We start from the raw sequence: 7,485 nt of genomic DNA on the forward strand, positions 1-7,485 counted from the left end.
CTACTGTGGATTCTAGAGCTTCTACCGTTTCTACTGTGGATTCTAGAGCTTTTACCGTTTCTACTGTGGATTCTAGAGCTTTTACCGTTTCTACTGTGGATTCTAGAGCTTTTACCGTTTCTACTGTGGATTCTAGAGCTTTTACCGTTTCTACTGTGGATTCTAGAGCTTCTGCAGTTTCTACTGTGGATTCTAGAGCTTTTGCAGTTTCTACTGTGGATTCTAGAGCTTTTGCAGTTTCTACTGTGGATTCTAGAGCTTTTGCAGTTTCTACTGTGGATTCTAGAGCTTTTGCAGTTTCTAGATTTGACTGTTTTACCTTTTTTAGTGTTGTTTCTCAATTCAGTTCAATTCAAGACCTTTATTTGTCCCCAAGGGGCGATTAGTTTTGTTTGTGTTGTTTCTAGAGTTTCTACTGCAGATAAGAGCGTCTATTGTTATTTCTGGAGTTTTTACTGTTGTGTCTGTGTTGTTTTTTTAGAGCTTCTACTCAGTGTGCGAACTAGAGCTTCTATTGATTCTTCTAGAGTTTCTACTGTTGATTCTAGAGCTTCTGCTGTTTCTAGATTTGACTGTTTTACTGTTTTTGATTAGGCGACCTTCGCCTGGGAGACCGGAGTTCGGTTGCCGTGTGAAACAGAAAGGCGACATCAGTTTTTGTTTTTTTGTTGTATTATTAGTGTTAGAAATAATTTTGGTGTTTTTGGTGCATTTTATAGCGTTTCATGTAGCCTTAGTGGGTTTTTGTAGCACTAGCTACCGTTAGCGCTGGCATTAGCTAATGCTAACTTTGTTATTGTTAAAGGGGGGTGGGGGGGTTACCAGTTAAGCCAAAGCCGATGTGCTTTGTCTTGGATGACTGCAGGTCTTTGATATTTTTACCTACTTATTATAAATTTTTTACGGAAAGCTTCACTTATGTTATCTTAGTTATTGTAACATTTGATTTTTATACATGTATGGTCTACTGTTTGCATTTTCTGCTGAACTTGCTTCGCCGGTACCATCGGGCTGAGGTGTAGTTTATGTCTGTGTATGATTTCTCTCTGGAGACAATAAAGTTCATCTCATCTCAACCTCCCTGTGTTGCTACGGGGAACAGAAAAAGGTCATAAATGTCGTTTTGGAGACATCAACTATCGAACTGTTCTGTCGTTTCTATGTGAGGTCGTGTTGTTGCTTACTGCAGTCTAACTGCTATAAAGTGTGGCAACAACCTCATTTATTATAATCAGTCCAGCTCACTAATCGTTTGATTATCATCCAATACATTTAGCTGTGCTCACATTGCTGAGCCTCCGGTGAAAGAACGCAAATGTATTGTGTCGGCTAAATGCAGTCGATGTAACCTTATCATATAACGAGCACGGATTAGTTCAACCTGTAGCTGATAAAAACATTATTGTGACGTTGCAGGAGTTCCCAGCATGTTGTGTGAAGCTGTCTCCTTGTGTTTCTGTGTCCGATTCTGCTCGCTCATGAGTTCAGAAACAAAAGTGCATTGTCCAACAAACGTAACCAAAGCTAAACAAACAAGCTGCTGATTCCTGCATTATATTCTGTTATATTTTTTATATTCTAAATTGTCAACTGGCAGCTGAATTTTGTTTTTGCCTTTATATAAATAAAAACATTTCCACCATAAATTGGTGTTTAATGCTCCTTCAGACCCCCCCCCCCCCTCATTTATTTCAGCATTGAATATTTATTCAAAATAGCATTTAAAAAGCTTCTCGTCTTGTTCTCGTGACACCGATATTGTGCTTCATCACGTCCAAACCCCGCCGTTCAACACAGTGACGTCTTGGATCTCCCCCAGTGGCACAGCCGCCGCATGTTGGGAGTTAAAGCTTCTCTTTGCCTCTGAGCCTGGAAGCTAGAGGTACCAGAAGGACAGGAGTCGAACTCGAGCATAAAGCCATCTGAGGCTGATTGTGCTATTGGACGATATAAGCGTTGACTCGTACCGAGAGTTCAGACTGAGGCCTGACACGATCACAGTCCCGAGACGGCTCGATGGAAAAGAAGCTGATCTTTGTCAGCTGGACTGAGTCAGTCTGTAACGCTTTCATTTCCACGTCTGACATGTAAACTGTTTCTTTGTTGGACGAACGGATACGCGGTTTACTCAGTTTCATGAAGACCTGGTCCAGGAGTGGGGGACTGGATGAGCTGAATGTGGAACATGGCCTTTAATAACAGCTTCTGTGCTCTAATAAGATTATTAAAGAGCGTCAGGTGTGAATCTAATCTTTCTGAAATGAACTCGTGGTTTCAGACATGTGTTTGGTTAGTGAAGTCGGTGAAGTGGTCTCAGTGTTCAGCAGAAGCCCCCCCCCCCCTCGCCATGTCCTCCCAGCATGCCGTGCAGCAGGAGGATATGTAGAGGCAGATATGAGCAGATATGGATGAAGAGCTGAGGGTTAAAAACAGACGACTGACTGAACAGGAACAAACCTCAGAGACACCGACACATTCTGCACCACTGCTGACAGTAGAAGCTACTCTACTCCTGTTTCTACTGTGGGTCAGAGCTTCTATTGATTCTTCTAGAGCTTCTACTGTGGGTCAGAGCTTCTATTGATTCTTCTAGAGCTTCTACTGTGGGTCAGAGCTTCTATTGATTCTTCTAGAGCTTCTACTGTGGGTCAGAGCTTCTATTGATTCTTCTAGAGCTTCTACTATTTCTACAGTTTCTACTGTTACTGGAGTTTCTACTGTTTTCTAGATTTGACTGTTTTACTGTTTTTCCTGTTGTTTCTAGAGCTTCTACTGTTTCTACTGTTACTGGAGTTTCTATTGTGGCTTCTAGAGCTTCTACTGTTTCTACTGTTACTGGCGTTTCTACTGTTACTGGAGTTTGTACTGTGGATTCTAGAGCTTCTACTGTTTTTCCTGTTGTTGTTTCTAGAGCTTCTACTGTTTCTACAGTTTCTACTGTTACTGGAGTTTCTACTGTGGATTCTAGAGCTTCTACTGTTTTTACTGTTGTTTCTCAATTCAATTCAAGACCTTTATTTGTCCCAGAGGGGCGATTAGTTTTGTTTGTTGTTTCTACTGCAGATTACAGCATCTATTGTTATTTCCAGAGCTTGTACTGTTTTTTGTTTCTGTTGTTGTTACTGGAGATTTGACTGTATTGTTTCCAGAGTTTTTATTGTGTCTGGAGTTTCTACTGCGGATAAGAGCGTCTATTGTTATTTCTGGAGTTTTTAGAACCGTAGCTTTCGGGGAGCTCACTTTAATTTTTTCCCTGGATGGGGGGGGGCAGACTGCTATTATTACTGCCGAATCATTAATAGCTGCAAGCATGTAGGCCTGGGGCTGAAAATAACTATTATTGTTGTTGTTATCATATGGAGCCATTTTGCTACAGTTACGCTTCTTTTCTCCGTGAGAGAGAAGAATTAGAAAGTTGTGTGGCGCTGCGGGGAGACCCCAGCTGCAGTAGTGCGTGGATCATGGGAAATATTCTTCCAGCCAGAGGAAACGATCACGAAACGCTCGCAGCGCGTCGGCCGTACTAGCGACACAGTCCGTACCGGGGAGAGGAAGTGGGGCGGCCCAGGGACAGGAGGTCGGTGATCGTTCCCTCTGGCTGGATGACGTCTGACGCTCCTGATTTTACGCACGGATCCATGAAGATAGAGAAATATAGAGATTAATATCAACAAGGCATGCTGTCAATATTTTAGAGACCCCCCCCCCAAAATATCAATAATCTTGCTTTTAGGGGAGCTGATGTCTTATTAGGAGGAGCTGAGCTCCCCCGTACTTTGCACCCTGCTTCTACTGTTTACTGTTTCTGTTTCTAGAGCTTCTATTATTTCTTGAGTTTCTACTGTGGGTCTTTGATTTTCTTCTGTTTTTTCTGTGTTGTTTCTTGAGCTTCTATTGTTTTTACAGTTTTTCCTATGGTTTCTGTTGTTTCTAGAGACTCTAATGTTTCTGGAGTTTCTATTGTGGTTAATAGAGTTTCTTCTGTGGATTAGAGTGTCTGTTGTTATTTCTGGAGTATTTACTGTTGTGTCTATTGACTTTCTTTTGGTTCTTGAGCTTCTATAGTTTTTCTAGAGACTCTAATGTTTCTGGAGTTTCTACTGTAGTTAATAGTTTCTTCTGTGGATTAGAGCGTCTGTTGTTATTTCTGGAGTTTTTACTGATGTGTCTGTTGACTTTCTTTTGGTTCTAGAGCTTCTACAGTTTTTCTAGACACTCTATTGTTTCTGGAGTTTCTATTGTTTTTAGTTTTTCCTATGGTTTCTGTTGTTTCTAGAGACTCTATTGTTTCTGGAGTATTTACTGATGTGTCTGTTCTTGAGCTTCTATAGTTTTTCCAGAGACTCTAATGTTTCTGGAGTTTCTATTGTGGTTAATAGAGTTTCTTCTGTGGATTAGAGCGTCTATTGTTATTTCTGGAGTTTTTACTGTTGTGTCTATTGTTGACTTTTTGGTTCTAGAGCTTCTATTTTTTTCTGGGGTTTCTTTATTGTTTCTAGATTTTTATATTGTTGTTTTTTTAGTGTTTCTACTGTCTGAAACTGGGATTGTTTAAATAATTTTCTCTACATGTCGACTTCCTGTCAGCTCGGAGTGGAAAACACATATTCACAGTGTCGCTGGTTTGATTCCAGCTGGGACCTTTATTATTACATACCGCCCCCCCCCCCCACTTCCTGTCTGCCTACACGCTATCAGCTGTCCAAGAAAGCCCCCCCCCCCACTTCATATCCTCTTTTTTTACCTTGACTTGGGGTCGAGTACTTTGTCCCCACAATGTGTAAACAGATTTATGTCTCCACAACATCAGTAATACCCGCCCGCCCACACACATTACTCTCTCCACTCATATGTCCTGGGGCGGGGGGGGGGGGTGGCGAGCGTGTCTCTCTGTGGGTCAGTAGGTCGCTCTCTGTTGCTCCAGGGGGAGGGGAGCTGTGAGGTCAGAGGTCGGCCAGTAGTTTTATCTCCTCCCCTGCCAGATGACAACAGGGTGCGTTTGTTTTTCCTTCACTCATTTGTCCGGAAGTGTTTCAGTGTGTTTGTTTCTCAGCCTCAGAGAGAGAGAGCGAGCTGGGTGGAGTTTAAGTCTGTCAGCACTGACAGTTCAGTAACCCAAGGGTGTGTTTGATTCGTTGTACTACAGTCGTGACTCTCCTCCACATCCTTTTTCAGTAACTGGGGTGTGTTTGTTTTATGTAACACTGACTGATGTGTGGGTGTGTTTGATTTAAGCTTAGACATTGCAAACCTGGGGGGGTGTTTGTTTTGATCACCCTGTCTGTGTGTGTGCTGTAAAGGATCAGCAGCTCCATAACGAGGGTGTGTTTGTTTTTGTTAGAACAGTTTACTTTCTTCTGATCAGGAGCGCTTGTTTTGCTGCAGGGAGCAGAGCACATTTCATTTAGGAGAATCATTATTCACATGTATTTTATTTTTAACGGCATGTTCTGCAGGACGAAGCTGATTTATGGTGAAAAAATCGTCAAATTCAGAGTTTTATCTTTCAACAGGAAGTGAACTCACGGAGACGACAGATGAGCGCGTGTTAAAGCTCAGCAGTTGGTGTCATAACACACCGTCGGCCAATCACACGCCACACGTGAGTGAGCGTGCAGCAGATGGCCGGCGCTCTCGGGGGCAAATGGAGGCAAATGTGTCCATTTAGCAGAGCGTGGAGATTAAATGTTTTTGTTTGAGAGTAGAAGGGGGCGGGGCTTATCTCAGGTGTTCTGAGTCCTGGTCATGTGACGGTTGGACGCAGTCAGTCTTGTCTTTTTGTCTCCGTGAGGACTGAAACTGTTAAACTGAGACTTTAATAAAACCATGATGTAGCAGCTCACCTGTCTGTCTCTCTGCTCGTCTCTCTGTCTGTCTCTCTGCTCGTCTGTTTGTCTCTCTGCTCGTCTCTCTGTCTGTCTCTCTGCTCGTCTGTCTGTCTCTCTGCTCGTCTGTCTGTCTCTCTGCTCGTCTGTCTGTCTGTCTCTCTGCTCGTCTCTGTCTCTCTGCTCACCTGTCTGTCTCTCTGTCTGTCTCTCTGCCCACCTGTCTGTCTCTCTGTCTGTCTCTCTGCTCACTTGTCTGTCTCTCTGTCTGTCTCTCTGTCTGTCTCTCTGCTCACTTGTCTGTCTCTCTGTCTGTCTCTCTGCTCGTCTGTCTGTCTCTCTGCTCGCCTGTCTGTCTCTCTGTCTGTCTCTGTCTCTCTGCTCACCTGTCTCTCTGCTCGTCTCTCTGTCTGTCTCTCTGCTCGTCTCTCTGTCTGTCTCTCTGCTTGTCTCTGTCTCTCTGCCCACCTGTCTGTCTCTCTGCTCGTCTCTCTGCTTGTCTCTCTCTCTGTCTCTGTCTGTCTCTCTGCTCACCTGTCTGTCTCTCTGCTCGTCTCTCTGCTCGTCTGTCTGTCTCTCTGCTCGTCTGTCTGTCTCTCTGCTCGTCTGTCTCTCTGCTTGTCTGTCTCTCTGCTTGTCTGTCTCTCTGCTCGTCTGTCTGTCTCTCTGCTTGTCTGTCTCTCTGCTTGTCTGTCTCTCTGTCTGTCTGTCTCTCTGTCTGTCTGTCTCTCTGCTTGTCTGTCTCTCTGTCTCTCTGCTCGTCTCTCTGTCTCTCTGCTCGTCTGTCTGTCTCTCTGCTCGTCTGTCTCTCTGCTTGTCTGTCTCTCTGCTCGTCTGTCTCTCTGTCTGTCTCTCTGTCTGTCTCTCTGTCTGTCTCTCTGCTTGTCTGTCTCTCTGTCTCTCTGCTCGTCTGTCTCTCTGTCTGTCTCTCTGTCTGTCTCTCTGCTCACTTGTCTGTCTCTCTGTCTGTCTCTCTGCTCGTCTGTCTGTCTCTCTGCTCGCCTGTCTGTCTCTCTGTCTGTCTCTGTCTCTCTGCTCACCTGTCTCTCTGCTCGTCTCTCTGTCTGTCTCTCTGCTCGTCTCTCTGTCTGTCTCTCTGCTTGTCTCTGTCTCTCTGCCCACCTGTCTGTCTCTCTGCTCGTCTCTCTGCTTGTCTCTCTCTCTGTCTCTGTCTGTCTCTCTGCTCACCTGTCTGTCTCTCTGCTCGTCTCTCTGCTCGTCTGTCTGTCTCTCTGCTCGTCTGTCTGTCTCTCTGCTCGTCTGTCTCTCTGCTTGTCTGTCTCTCTGCTTGTCTGTCTCTCTGCTCGTCTGTCTGTCTCTCTGCTTGTCTGTCTCTCTGCTTGTCTGTCTCTCTGTCTGTCTGTCTCTCTGTCTGTCTGTCTCTCTGCTTGTCTGTCTCTCTGTCTCTCTGCTCGTCTCTCTGTCTCTCTGCTCGTCTGTCTGTCTCTCTGCTCGTCTGTCTCTCTGCTTGTCTGTCTCTCTGCTCGTCTGTCTCTCTGTCTGTCTCTCTGTCTGTCTCTCTGTCTGTCTCTCTGCTTGTCTGTCTCTCTGTCTCTCTGCTCGTCTGTCTCTCTGTCTGTCTCTCTGTCTGTCTCTCTGCTCACTTGTCTGTCTCTCTGTCTGTCTCTCTGCTCGTCTGTCTGTCTCTCTGCTCGCCTGT

The 7,485-nt window shown here is 44.8% G+C and overlaps 1 protein-coding gene across 1 annotated transcript in view; it reads left to right on the forward strand.

Annotated features, from left to right (window-relative positions):
* The window catches only part of LOC123975430, a 25,732-nt gene that overhangs the window by 17,730 nt on the left and 517 nt on the right, over positions 1-7,485 (forward strand). The window lies entirely within an intron of this gene.

This window comes from Micropterus dolomieu, linkage group LG08 (assembly GCF_021292245.1).
Source record: "Micropterus dolomieu isolate WLL.071019.BEF.003 ecotype Adirondacks linkage group LG08, ASM2129224v1, whole genome shotgun sequence".
Classification (NCBI taxonomy): domain Eukaryota; kingdom Metazoa; phylum Chordata; class Actinopteri; order Centrarchiformes; family Centrarchidae; genus Micropterus; species Micropterus dolomieu.